At 36.2% G+C, this 15,834-nt stretch overlaps 1 non-coding gene across 1 annotated transcript; it reads left to right on the top strand.

Annotated features, from left to right (window-relative positions):
* The first annotated feature begins 3,001 nt into the window (after nucleotides 1-3,001).
* LOC141634778 (small nucleolar RNA R71) lies at nucleotides 3,002-3,107 on the top strand. The gene has a single exon (XR_012539500.1). It is a non-coding gene; the product is annotated as a small nucleolar RNA R71 (small nucleolar RNA).
* The last annotated feature ends 12,727 nt before the right edge of the window (nucleotides 3,108-15,834 follow it).

The raw sequence follows: 15,834 nt of genomic DNA on the forward strand, positions 1-15,834 counted from the left end.
TAATTGTTGTTTTGAGGAAGTTTAAATTTGATTTTGTTGAATTTGGTTGAGGAAATCTTGTTTTTGGTGATGGAGAGGATGAGGGTTTTGGGGTTTATGGGTAGTGTTTGAATGAATGAATGAATGAAATTAATGTGGGAAGGTGTATTAAAACACCCGAAAAATTCAGAACAGCAGGGGAAGACGAGCGGATTCCTGTCGGGACGCTCGGATTCTGCTCAAACTGGCTTTAGGAAAACTCGCCTAAAGACGACCGTCTTTCAAAGAAGACGAGCAGATTCTGAATGTGGGACGAGTGACTTTCCTCAAAGACGAGCGGATTCTCTTATAGGAACTTTTCTTAATCTGCACTGGTAAAAAGACGAGCGTCTTTCTACAAAGACGAGCGGCCAGTTTCAGACGAGCATCTTCTCAGCTGGGACGCTCGGATTCTCTTACAGACCGGATTTTTGATTTTTGCAGCTCATTTAGACGGATGGATTCCTTTACAGACGCTCGGATTCCTATAAGACGAGCAGATTACCCTTTAAGCCGCTCGGATTCCTCTTGGTCTACCCAGATTCAGGTCCATCCGTGCACTTGCATATCCCGTGTCATTTTCATTCCTCAAATCCCGTGTTCTTCATTGTAGGGGCACTAAAAAGGCATGAATAACCTAGACAATTGCTATCCCCACACTAAGTTAAAGCACTACACATCAATAAAATCATTAGTCCCTCCCTCACTTCTCTCAAAAATGATGAATATCTTGATCAAGGCACAAAAATCCATAAATGACAAAAATGCAATGTAAGAATTAAAATGCAAGTTAGGGAGTTAGAAATATTTAAAAATGGTGGTTTGGAGAGGACTCCACCAAACTCTCATCCTTAGTGATATGTCATGGGGGCATGGCCAAGGTGTTGTTGATGTTACTCAACACCTTGAAGAAGTAGTCAAAAGCTTGTTCATTATCATGATAAAGATCCTCAATAGATCTTTGCACTTGTTGTCCTTCATGTTGGTCTTAATCGATAGCATTAAAAATCTAGGGATTAAAAATCCCTTCAAACTCATCGTCCCAAAGACCACAAACTTCGTCTACTTGCTCATTAAAAATCTCTTGAGTTTATAGAGACAACTCGCCTCCTTTCTTGATTTGGCCAATGAGGCCATCCTCTTCACTTGTCATGGGCGAGCTTTTCAAGCTCTCTTTGTTGCTTTTCACTTGCTCTTTTGATGGAGCATCATCAACTTACTTTTTCCATTGAAATTCTGACTTCTTCGTATCATCCTTCCGGCTATAATGATCAACCATAAAACATGGTTCATGCAAACGGGGAGCTCTCATGGTCTTGTCAAGATTGAAAGTTATGCTCTCATCTCCCACCTCTAGAGTGAGCTCTCCATGCTTCACTTCTATCACCGCAGCCGCGGTATGCAAGAAAAGTCTCCCTAGAATGATTGGAATATTGGAGTCTTCTTCCATGTCAACAATGACAAAGTCCACCGGGATGAAAAATTCCCAACTCTTACGGGAACATCTTCCCATATCCCTAATGGTGTTTTCGTCGATCAATCGGCCATTTGGAGTGTGATATTGGTATATTTAAGTTCTCCCATCCCTAACCTTTTACTCCCCGAATACGGCATAACACTCACGCTAGCCCCTAGATCGCATAGGGCTTTCTTGATCGTTGTGTCGCCAATGGTACACGGTATTGAAAATCTTCCCGGATCTTTAAGTTTCGGAGGTGAACTCCCTTGAAGGGTTTCACTACTCACCTTAGTTAAGGCGATAGTCTTAAGCTTCCGGATCGACTTCTTTTTCGTAAGGATGTCCTTCATGTACTTTGCATAGGCCGGCACGTGATTGATTAATTCCGTAAAAGGAATTGAGACTTCCAAATTCTTCACAATTTCCATAAATTTTCCAAGTTGGTCATCAAATTTGGGCTTAGCTTGATGACCTGGAAAAGGAAGTCTAATCACAATGGGTTCCTTCTCCTTGGCCTTGTCTTCACTTTTCTTTGAAACTTCTTCTTTTGATGGTTCTCCATCCTTGTACTTTTGCACAACTTCTTCTTTGTCACTAGCTTCCACAACTTCATCCTCAATTTACTTCTTTGGTGCTTTATACCTCGTACCACTCCTCAAGTGAATGGCACTAACCGTTTCATGTCTTGGGGGATTACTTTGAGTTGGTAATTGCCCCTTTTGTCGTTGAGAACTTAAAGATGCTAGTTGAGTCAATTGGGTTTTCAACATTTTGGTGTGGGCTAGGATGCTGTTAATGGTGATTTCCTTCGCTTGACTATCCTTTTGCATTTGAGTGAAAAACTCTTGTTGATTCTTTTGCATTTGGAGGACCGCTTTTTGGACATCAAAACCTTGGTCATTTTGTTGATTGTATGGAGTTTGGTTTTGGTAACCTTGGTTTTGGTTGTAAAAGGGTCTTTGGTTTTTGTTTCTCATGGGACGTGGGGTGTATGTTGGTTGAGGGTTTTGAACATTTTGTCTTTTGTATGAGAGATTTGGGTGGAATTTGGTGTTTTCATTGTAATAATTTGAATAAGGGGTACCACTCTTGTATGCTTGAAAAGCATTCACTTGTTTATTTGTTTCCCTACATTCACTTTGGTCATGTCCCAAAGTTCCACAATTCTCACATATCCCGCTTGGGATTGATGAAGATGCCGTTATGGCATTAACATGTTGCTTTGGTGATTTTGAGGCTTCTTCAAGTCTAGCCATAGCTTTTTCGAACTTTAAATTGATGGTATCAATGTGAGAACTAAGTTGAGCACCCAATTGAGTAATAGAGTCCACTTCATGCTTTCCTCCTCTAGTAGCCTTGAAAGGTCTACTATATTGTGAATTATGGACCGCCATTTTCTCAATCTTGTTCCAAGTTTGATTATCGTCAACTTCGGTGAACATACCATTTGATCCCATGTTGAGAATGTTTCTTGAGTCTTCATAAAGACCATTCTAAAATTGTTGTACCAAGAACCACTCGCTAAGTCCATGATGAGGACATGAGCGACAAATTCCCTTGAATCGCTCCCAAGCTTCATACAAAGATTCTTCATCTCTTTGCTTAAACCCGTAATTTGAGCTCTTAGCATGTTAGTCTTTTCCGGTGGGTAGAACTTTTTGTAGAAAGCTAGAGCCAATTTCTTCTAAGAGTCAATTCCGAGAGTAGCCTTATCAAGGCCTTTCAACTATTGTTTTGCGGTGCCAATTAGAGAAAAAGGAAATAAGACCCATCGAATTTGGTCTTGAGTTACACCGGTTTGAGAAATTGCATCACAATAGTCACAAAAAGTCTCCATGTGAGAGTGAGGGTCTTCACTAGGCATCCCCCCAAATTGGCTTCTTTCGACTAATTGGATAAATGCGGATTTGGCAATGAAATTTCCGGTGAAGTGTTGTGGTGTGGGAGTACCATTGGATAGGTTCTCCTCGGTTGGTACAAAATTGTTGGAATATGTGTTCTCCGACAATAATGCGATCACGACTGTTGATCATGATGATCACATGTTTAAGTCTCATTATAAAGAATACAATTGGGAAGTAATATTTTACTATCAACTGGTCCACACATATCGGTAATGATTGGCTGACTAGAGTTTGACATTACTGTCGTGCGACGGTGGTGATCAGTTGATCCCCTAGGTCATACCTATAGGGCAACACTCTTAATTGATCATTTAATTGATCGTATAACGTTACGAGTCAATTAAATTATTTAAAATTGACGGAAGATTTTGGAAGTATTATTTACGTATCTCATTGAAATTTGATTAAATGAGATACGGTCTGAGTAATCGAATTGTATCTTTACTCAGATGAAATTATTGTTTAAAGAAACAATTGAAATTGAATGAATTATTATAAATACAAATTGTTGTGATTTATAATTGGTAAAATATGTTGGTACAAGTAATTATGAATTACTAAGTCGATTTTTGTATATGACGTATTTTTATTAATACGTTGATTTTTAATATGTTAAAAATACATAGCAATTTTATGTGACATGTGACATGTGACATATTGACAAATTGACAAAAATAAAATGGATTCCATGTTATCCATATGTGCCGAAAATATGAGGAGGATTAGGCTTATATTAAGTTGATTTTGTTAGTGGTAAGCACCATGATTACCTACTAAACTAGCCATGCATACCTATTGCTCATTATGAAGAACAACTAGAGCATGCATTGGCTCCCTCCCATGCCCTCTTCCACCCGGTTTTAGAGAGGCAAAAACCAGTTTGGTTTTTCCTCTTATTTTTACCTTATACACAATAATGTTATTGTTGTTCATTCATTCAATCATCTCATCAAAAATATTTTAGAGAGATAAAATATTTCACCTTCTATTCTCCTCTCCTAACCGGTTTTGGGAGTTAAAAACCAAATTATTTTGGGTCAATTTTCTTACAAAATTAATATTGTCTAGTATTAATAATATTAATTTTATTAAGAGTGTGCTTTGGGTATTAATCCTTGGGAGAGATCCTACACTTGGGCCTTTGTTCATCCAAAAGGAAAGCACAAGAACAAGAGAGAAGGTGATCTCTCTTGTGCCCATTTAAACCGAATTTCCAATGTAAGGATGAATGCTTCTTCTTTATTTTGTTTATAAGTTTGCATGCATAAGATCATTTATTAATTTTATGACAAATTAAAATAGAACATATAGGAATATGTTAGGTATATAGATCTACTTTTCCTTCAATCGGTATCAAGAGCCATGGTTGTTTGCATGCAAATCGGTTAAAAGTTTTTCCGAGTTATAAAGATTAACATATAAAACTTGTATAATTTGTGTTATTATGATATATCACAAAATTAATTTTTGCATGTTAAAATTTCTGATCCTAAAATGTTTTTAGGATATTTTTGTTATTTTATGGATTTTTATTGTTCATATTACAAAATAATGGCATTAAAATATGATTTTATGAGAAAAAATGTCATTTTCGGACTAAAATTAGTTAAACTTCGAATTTTCTAGTGATTTTTGGATATGTTGTCACATGTATTAGTTTGAGATGACCTGTAAATTTTCATAATTTTTGGACTTCTTATGCTCGAAAAATGGATTTTTCATTGTCAAAATCGGATTTAAGTGAAAAATAGGTTAATATGAGATAAATTTCGAATCTGGTCATATAAATTTAGTATGTTGTCACATAAAATTTTACAAGATGTGTGTAAAATAATAGGCTATAGTGAAGTCTTTTTGCATGATTTATGGATTTTTGAAGAAAAATAGCATGAATAGTGACTTTATTAGGGAAATATTAATAAAACATACTCTATGACTAAGGAAAAACATTATATGTTGCATTTTATTATCTTTTTCAGATATAAAATTAAATAGTTGATGTGTATAATTTTTCACATGTTTTTATGATTATATTAGTTAAAACCGATAAACCACAACATTGTTTTTCCGGATCAATTTCGTAATTTTTAACCTAAGTTTTTGAACATTATGAGTGTCATGGTATTTTTCCAGAATGTTCATGAGTTTAAATTTCAAATTTCAAATTTATTTGAAATTTTGTGATTTATTTGAAGTTTATAGCTTATTTTTATAATTTTAAGTCCATTAATGAACAACTTTTAGAAATATGAGTTAATTATGGTCAAATAATTAGTGAAGACTAAATTTTGAGTCCTAAGAGGTAGAGCTGGCAAATAATGACACGACACGAAAACACGACACGAACCCGACACGAAATTAACGGGTTTGGGTTGAGGCTCAATGACCCATTTATGTAAGTGGGTCGATACGAACACGACACGATATTTAATTGGGTCGGGTTTGGGTTGAGCTCTCTAAACACGAACCCGACACGAATGACCTGTTTAATAAATTAATCCTATTTTTTTTATCTTTCATCACATAAATATACTTAAAACTTTCCAAATATTGACATGACACGAAAACACGACCCGAACCCGACACGATATTAGCGGGTTAGGGTTGAGGCTTGATGAGCCATTTATGTAAGTGGGTCGACACGAACACGACACGAGATTTAAACGGGTCGGGTTTGGGTTGAAGGGTTTGTGACCCGTTTACATGTGACACGAACACGAACCCGACACGACCCGATCTGTTTGCCAGGTCTACTAAGAGGTTAGGGTAATTAACTTATGCATAAATATGAATTTATGTAATTTTTGTGATTATAAAATGTTGAAATCACGCAAATCCGTAAAAACCAAGTAATATACGATATTGGCTAATTAAAGGCGATTTAGCATAAAATTGGGCATGTTCATACATATTATAATGCTGCATTTTCTTTATGATTGTCATAATTTTAATTTATGTAATTTTTGAATTATGTAATTTTTACTTAGTATGGCCTTAGTTTTTAATTGGTATTTCCCGAAATGTATGGAATATCGATTGGGTTGTAATTTATTGTGATCTCGTATCACCGTTTTGTAATTTAATAGATGTATTTTATTTTAGTTACAAATGTATAATAGGAAATTATGTAATTTATTATGTAATTTTATTCTTTTCGGAGTTCCCAAAGACGGATTTCTTAAAGATGGCGATACATAAAGACGGTGTTACCTCGAGATGCGTGCCACAACCGAAGTTCAAGGGACCAATGGAGTTGGTTTCCGAATGTGTAATAGTTAAATTGTTTTCTATTTTCTGAAGGCCATACTATGATTTTATTTATTTATTTTTTTATGCTTTGCATTTTATTTATATGTCGCATGCATCGCTAAATCGCCATAACTAAAACATGCATCTCCTTTCATCGAGTTTATCGACCGTGTCAATTAGAATTATCGTAGTTCACCTCTTTAGTTCACTTAACGCATGATAGATAATAAATTGACATGACCTCTCGCTAAAACAATTAATTGAGACATAGCCTTACCAAATAGTAGAAACCATGAAAACCTATTTCGCGAGGGAGTGCACTCGGCCCTACCGGGGTACAAACCTTGTTACGTAGGGGAAGTGAGTGATGAATGCTTATCCACCGAGTTCATGTTAATGAGGGTTTCATCGGCCATACCGTGCCCAATTGATGTGGATTTGGATCATGGACACATTTATTCGAAATTTGGATTGAGCTCAACGGAAGTATTCGTGACCGTAGTTGCATGTGTTCCGGGCTATAGATAATTATTAAAGTAATTTTATCGACCAAGAGTTCTAAAAGTAGAATCGATTAAAACGTTAATCCACCGGGTTATATTGATAAGGGTTTCATCGGCCATACCATGCCTAAGTCGATATGAATTTGGGTCTTGGAATCATTTATCTAGTTGGGTAGAGGTCACTAGAAAAATGCATAAAACTTGTTTAAGTTATAATTTTTTACGAGTATTATTATTAAAACGACATTTGTTTTACTCCTTCTATTTTGTTTTGTAGACCACTTCTTTTTCTCATAACAAATGGCAACACCAACCCCTAACGCCACGCCTCTCGCTAATTCATCTTGGCTCCGATCCTTCATGGATCGATGTAAACTTGAAAAGAATGGGTCAAATTTCTCCGATTGGGATGCCCAACTCAAACTAGCCGCCCAAGGTGACGACAAGCTTCGTTACCTAACCCAGGCCTCTCCTCCCGAACCTACTACTAGGTCGACCGCCACCACTAGGGAAGCATATGAGGCTTACCATAAGGAGTCCGCCGCAATGAAAAATGTCTTAATATTTGCGATGGAGGCGGATCTCCAAAGGAGAGCCTTTAAAATGGGCACCGCTAATGAGATTTACTCCAAGCTTGTGGCAATGTTTTCACAAACTCCGCGGATCGTCCAATATGAGGCCGCCGCGGCATTCTTTGATCTCGACTTCAAAGAGTCCCAAAAGGTTAGCCCTCATGTGCTCAAACTTATGGAGCTTGTCGAGACCTTGAAGATTCAAAAGGTTGAAATCCCCAAAGAACTCATTGTAGATAGGATTGTACACTCCTTGTCCAAAGTCAAAGCATATGTTCAATTCCGGGTGAATTTTAACATGCAAGACAAGGATGTGTCTCTTGAAGAATTGCACAAGTTACTTGTGCAAGCCGAGAGGGTCATGGGGTTAAATGTGAACCCTCCAAAGGATGTGCTTAACATAAGCACTAAGAGCAAGGGGAAGTTCAAGAAGAATGGGAGGAAGGGTAAGAAGCAAGCTCCCACTTTCACCAAAGCTAAAGCTAATGATGCTAGCACTTCGAAAATCAAGAAGGGTCCTCTTGATAAATGCCATTATTGTAATGGTATGGGACATTGGAAAAGAAATTGTTCCAAATACCTTGGTGATATTAAGGCTGGAAAGATTACTCCAGTAGGTAATTGACTATCCTTTCTTTTACGTTTCTAATTCAACTATGGTATTGTGATACAAAGTTGTGATAATGTATCTCCCTTTTTATTGTAAATAGGGCCTCCACCAAGCAAAGACAAAGGAAAAGAAAAGCAAGCTTAAGAAACCATCAAGGAGCTAGGAATAGCTTTCATGGAGCTTCGCTTTTTATTGTCTTATTTTAAATTATGTTTTGGATTTTTAGAACCTTAAGTTTCCGTGTTCGACATGGAAAGGTATTTTGGATAATTGGTTGTATTTTGGATAATGGTGACTTGGTTTGCAACCCAAGTCACCCGTTTTATCATTTTTTCCTTTTGTTATAAAAATCATGTTTAAATGCGTGTTCTTAGAGACATATAACTTAAAGTGATCTAATAGACAAATATAATGACAGGATTAATTATATGTCCACATGCTTAAGGCTTGTGTATGATCATTTACAAAGTGATTTTGAGTCTATGAACTCTCTTAAAGGATTGTCAATCACCAAGTACACTTGCGAAATCTAAAACTATTAGTCGATATATGAGATATTTCTCCTTATACTTCAACATCATTATTTGTGTCTCATATGATATCTTTAAATAGTGTATTTATTCTAAAGATAGAGTGGGAGAAAAATGAGGACACAGCACACGATACATTTATGTACTTGTGTAAATGAGATCTACGCAAGAGAGAATGATTTGAATGAAGGTATATCTATTCACATAGTGTACCCAAATAGATGAGATCTATGGTCTCAAGTAAGTTCTATATGACTTAAGAGACCAAGTAATGTAGTCATAAGAGTATGTTCTCAAGATTACTACACGAGGAGACCAAAAGAAAGCTTTGGAAGAAAAAATGACTAATGTAAAGTCTTAACAAGAGTTTTGACTAGTTTATGGAAAATTTTGACCAATAGTTTCAACCTTGAGATTTACTTAAGAGCCTAAATGAATCAAAGTAACATACTAGTTATGAACGAATTGCAAGGATTGATATGCCGATATCCTCTATAGGTAAGTTTTTAACCTCGCGAATGTCATAACTTAACCGCATTATGAAAATGAATTGGTTAAACCTCCTTCTAAATTGGATATTTTGAAGGACGTGTATTAGATATTACTTATATTTAATAAATGACATTGCCACACATCATTATCACATGAATGTGTTAGAGATTTAAAATCTCTTTCCATAAGGTTAAGATGAGACCTCTTCGAAATAGGAATTTTGAAAGGATATGATGGGAACATATATGGCTTCATCTTAATAACTTTACAAAAGCAACATACATTCCAATTTTGAAATGTTTTCGATTAAGTAATCAATTTCAAAACATGTGGAATTAAGTGGGAGTTTGAAATTATCATGTGAAGACATGGAATTTAGTGGGAGCCATCATCCTTTGAATGTTTACAACTCATCACTCATTGAAGAATGACGAGCTAATACCTTCTTTCACAAAGAAGTATTTGAGTTTTCAATTCTGGATGAATATGGACTATGATGAATCCAATTACATCAAGAAATATTGGATTAGTATTAAGAGATACACATCGTATTAACATACACATAGGTTATTCATGTAGATGGAATTGCCATTAGAAGTCATGGTCGTTCATTGAACCTATGAACGGTTGATCTCATGATTATTAGTAACTAATGTTTCCGCCATTAGAATAATCATGCACATGTCCAATAGTGAATCATATGCATGAGAGCATGATGATTCATTGGCAAGCCATACAAGAAACGTCATGAATTCTCGAGGAGAATCCGATGAGCGATTTGATGTTTGATGAGAATACTCTATTATGTGTTAAGAGGTTGCACATATTATAGAAAATCCGAACACACATAAAGATTTATGAAAATCCTAAACTTTTCAAGTCAAAAGGAGAAATAAGAAGTTTGGAAACATACTTAGTTGAATAAGAAGTTACTCAAAACTAATCTTTCCTAACTATGCTAGGACTTGTAAGAAGTGCTAAGCTAATCATCTTGACAAATTGTTGCAAGACTCTACAAAACATATACCTAGTGCATTGTGTGTAGATGGAGTACTTGATCAGTACAAGTTATATCATTCACCACAAATTTGTTCGTTATGTGATAATCGATAAGGAAGTTCTTTCAAGATAAAGAACCAAAACCAAGGTCAGGAACCTTGATGTGTACTTGGTAAGGTTCATGCTATGAGTGATAACATGAATATAAAGGAAAATGCAAGTATAATAAGTTTTAACACATGAACACATGGCATGTTAAACTTCTATTGCAATCAACAAGTGTTTACACACTTACGATCTGCATCACAAGGTTGTAATATGGTATTGACTACCCGAGTGTGATTTCGACATTTGTCGTTTGAGTTATTATTAACTCACCTTATACATTGTTATATCCAAACGGGTTGTAGAGACAATTGAACCCCGTTAAAGTGAACATGGATTAACATTGTATTTGCCCATAGTCACTTGTATGAGGTGACGTCTCGAAGTGACTAGAGTGTGATGCGATTGATGGCAAGTTCACGTGCCATAGAGTCATGTGAGATGACTAATCGATCACACAGGCAGACTGTTAGGAATTTTTTGTCGGGCCTAATGACCGCTTATAGAGTTCTGGCAAATTTATATAGCATGGTCGTGGTGAGAGCTGCTATAGTATTCAAATGAGTCGATTCTTTTGACTAAAGACTATTCGCCTAAGATGGCATAGTTTCAGATTAACTTTGATTTGTGTTACTACGACCTTCTTAAATGGGGTCAAATGGGCATATTTTGGGTTATGATGGCTATGACTAGTCGAAGGAAATGAGTGCGATAGGAATTGTCCACCCCTAGTGAGAGTTATAATAATATCTCAGGGCCACTCGAGGAGTAATGAACTGGAAATGAGTGGCCACGCTCGGAATGTATCTATGGTGGATAAATCCGGTCAATCAGTTATTCTCCAGATCGAGGAAACCACTCTCGATATGATCACTTGCAAGTACGACCTGAAAGCCACCTTGCATTGAGTGGGAGATAGTAATAGGACAAGAGAATTGGTGACGCACACTTGTCGAGGACAAGTGGGAGATTGTTGGAATATGTGTCCTCCGACAATAATGCGATCACGACTGTTGATCATGATGATCACATGTTTAAGTCTCATTATAAAGAATACAATTGGGAAGTAATATTTTACTGTCAACTGGTCCACACATATCGGTAACGATTGGCTGACTAGAGTTTGACATTACTGTCGTGCGACAGTGGTGATCAGATGATCCCCTAGGTCATACCTATAGGGCAACACTCTTAATTGATCATTTAATTGATTGTATAACGTTACGAGTCAATTAAATTATTTAAAATTGACGAAAGATTTTGGATGTATTATTTACGTATCTCATTGAAATTTGATTAAATGAGATACGGTCTGAGTAATCGAATTGTATCTTTACTCAGATGAAATTATTGTTTAAAGAAACAATTGAAATTGAATGAATTATTATAAATACAAATTGTTGTGATTTATAATTGGTAAAATATTTTGGTACAAGTAATTATGAATTACTAAGTCGATTTTTGTATATGACGTATTTTTATTAATACGTTGATTTTTAATATGTTAAAAATACATAGCAATTTTATGTGACATGTGACATGTGACATATTGACAAATTGACAAAAATAAAATGGATTCCATGTTATCTATATGTGCCGAAAATATGAGGAGGATTAGGCTTATATTAAGTTGATTTTGTTAGTGGTAAGCACCATGATTACCTACTAAACTAGCCATGCATACCTATTGCTCATTGTGAAGAACAACTAGAGCATGCATTGGCTCCCTCCCATGCCCTCTTCCACCCGGTTTTAGTGAGGCAAAAACCACTTTGGTTTTTCCTCTTATTTTTACCTTATACACAATAATGTTATTGTTGATCATTCATTCAATCATCTCATCAAAAATATTTTAGAGAGATAAAATATTTCACCTTCTCTTCTCCTCTCCTAACCGGTTTTGGGAGTTAAAAACCAAATTATTTTGGGTCAATTTTCTTACAAAATTAATATTGTCTAGTATTAATAATATTAATTTTATTAAGAGTGTTCTTTGGGTATTAATCCTTGGGAGAGATCCTACACTTGGGTCTTTGTTCATCCAAAAGGAAAGCACAAGAACAAGAGAGAAGGTGATCTCTCTTGCGCACATTTAAACCGAATTTCCAATGTAAGGATGAATGCTTCTTCTTTATTTTGTTTATAAGTTTGCATGCATAATATTATTTATTAATTTTATGACAAATTAAAATAGAACATATATGAATATGTTCGGTATATAGATCTACTTTTCCTTCAGAAATGTGATGAAAATTTAGGCATTGTGGGTTGATTTTGGGTTGGATTTTGTGTTGGGTTCTCCTCACCTTCTCTTGAAAAAGGGTTGACGAACTCAATAGCATTTGGTTGAATATCTACAACCTCACCAATACCTCTCAAAGTACCTCTAGCAAGTCTTCTATTGTTTGTCAAAGTCCTTTCAATTTCGTGATCAAAGGGTAACAAGTTACCTTGTGATCTTCTTGACATGCAAAATATCAAACAACTTGAAAATAATTAAAACAAACCTTGAGGAGTTTTACTTCCCCAAGGCAAAGAAAGACACAACTAATAATAATCTAAGAAAATGTAAATCAAGTTAACACCGTCCCCGGTAACGGCGCCATTTTTGGTCGAGCCCTCTTTAGAGGTTTAGTTTTCCGTACATGTCGTTAGGAGCACCTAGACAAAAACAATATTTATAACTCCACAAACAACTCTACTATTAGTAAAGAGATAAGTAAAGGTCGGATCCCAAGGGACGGGTATTGAAGTGAGATTTTCAATTGCAAGTAGCGGTGTCTAGGGGTGTCACAATTTGGGGTTGGAATAGAAGATCACTAAACTAAATAGAAATGAAAGTAAACAAGCAAGATGATTAAAAAGAGATGTAAACAATTTATAAAAGGCTCTAGGGTGTCATGGGGTCATAGGGGATTCATGGGAATTGATCATACAAACATATTCTCAAATTATAAGCAAGCAATTATTGTTGTGATGGATCGAGTTGGTTTATATCTTACAATCCTAGGAAAGTTTGGGTCCCAGAGCCGAATCGATTAGATTTTACAACACCTAAAAGTCTACTTAATCTTCCCTACTCAACTATATGCATGGTCTAATGAGACTCGAGTTAGTTTATGTCTTACAAGTCTCATTGAAAAGGTAAGTGATGGGTAAAAAATGCAAGGATTCATAGGCTCGCATTTCATCAAACATAACATGTGCATAAGTTGAGATCACAACAAGCAAGCAAATAAACTCTGAAATTATATTAAATTAAGCATGAATCATCCCCCATGTTGGTTTCCCCTAATTACCCATTAACCCTAGTTAAGGAAACTACTCACTCATTATCATGTTGAACATGCTAGCAAGATTGTCAATCATACCAACAAAGTAACACATGATGAATAAATGAAGATGATTAACAATAATTAAAAAGGGATTAAGAGAATTATACCTACTAATGATTCCAATAATAAACCAAACAATAATAGAAGTACTTGATGATTGATTGGAAGGTTGTCAATCTCCCAATAATAACCCAAATAATCTTCAATTACCCAAAATGAAAGATGAAAAAAAGAGAGATTAAGGAAATGATATTTTATTAAGACTTGATTAAAAGTTGATTACAAGATTAAAGAGAGATTAGAATGATATAAACTACACTAAAGATTGATAAGAAGAACATGATTATCTAATTAGACTAATGGGGTATTTATAGTGGGGATTAGGTACACAAATTAAGGTTTACTAAGGGCTTAAATGACGATTAGGTCCTTGAGGAATCGCTCCTCTAAGAAAAATATGCGAGTCTCCTTTTTGCTAGTCTTTCCGAGGTATGCGCATCATTCATAGAACAAAAAGAAAACGGAATAGCTGTAACACAATCCGAGCGTCCAGGGCACGGGATGAGCGGATTGTCTGGCTTTTGGACGAGGGGATTCAATGGCTGGTCGGGCGGATTGTGGGTCTTTTGGACGAGCGGCCCTCTGAAGAAGACGCTCGGATTCCTTGTCTTGGACGGGCGTCCAGGGGGCAATCCGCTCGGATTCTAAGTCAGCTTCTTCCCTTCTTCTTTTCTTCCTTCTTCTTCATATAATCCTTGGAGATTTCATCGGAGATGCAAGGATCTTTTCTCATCATTGCCCAACTACTACAATATATACAAAGGCCTTCTAGTCTTGTCTTCTCTTTGATGCTTGGTCATTGAATTCAATCAATTTAGCTCCATTTTGCCATGAAAATGCAAGGTTTGCACTCCTTTTCTACCAAGGGATCAAAACCTTAAAGAATATGCAAAACAAAGAACTAAAGACAATAAATGAGCTAAATATGCACTAAAAAGCATGGGAACAAGGCTAACTCGGGGACTAAATACGCTCAAATAATGGTCGCATCACACCTTCAGATGATAGAGTCTTCCGCTGTAGCTTTAGTAGTTTGTCAGACATTTTCATTTAGTTGATTAGACAATTGTTTTGGAGAACTTGTAACCCGTATTTTTGGCATTTGGTTTTGGATTGTACTCATTCACTATACTTATACTATTTAAATGTTGTTTCATTATTGTCTTATGATTATCATTGCCTCGTGGAAACCGGGATGGTAACATCTTTATACCTGAGTGGTCCTGGTAAGACACTTGGAGTATGGGGGTGTTACAAAATGTTATCAGAGCGACCATCCTGAAACCTGTAACTAATGAATATAGGGAGTCAATTAAAATGAACCCGGGGTAAAGGTTGTAGAGGCTAATGCAAAGGCTTGGGAGACGTCCTAAAGTCGCAACCTCGCCCTACAATTTTGAACCGGTCACATGGGGGGATATATGTCAAGGTCGTATGTGCTGTATGTTAGCTTGTATGTGAACGTAACGATATATGTTGTGAATTGTTGGATGTTGGGAGTAGGGGATTGAAATTGTGATTGAAAATTTGGTGGGGGTGTGTACATATGTTGGTTGAATAAAGAAGCATGATGGTTGTTTATTATGTGGCATTTAATAATATGAAGTAGATTCTTTTGTTGATTGTATGAGGATTTGTGTATAATTGCATGCTTAGTTATATTATAATGTTGAGATTATAAAGTTGCATAGTATGTTGGGTTATGAGAGATAACATGTAGGTATTATGTACGAGTCAGCATGACTCGATCGAGTAGGGGGCACTTGATCGAGTAGGTGAGGTACTCGATCAAGTGGGTCTAACTCGATCAAGTGGGTATTTTGACGTTTTTATGACCAGAATCGTGTTTTTGGGTACTCGATCGAGTACATAGGGCACTCGATCGAGTAGGGGATCACTCGATCGAGTGGCTAGGCTACTCGGTCGAGTATGTTAGAGATCAGAAGGTCTGTTTTGGGTCTGGAGTCAGGGCACTCGATCGAGTACGTGGGGCACTTG

Source organism: Silene latifolia, chromosome Y (genome assembly GCF_048544455.1).
Source record: "Silene latifolia isolate original U9 population chromosome Y, ASM4854445v1, whole genome shotgun sequence".
Lineage (NCBI taxonomy): Eukaryota > Viridiplantae > Streptophyta > Magnoliopsida > Caryophyllales > Caryophyllaceae > Silene > Silene latifolia.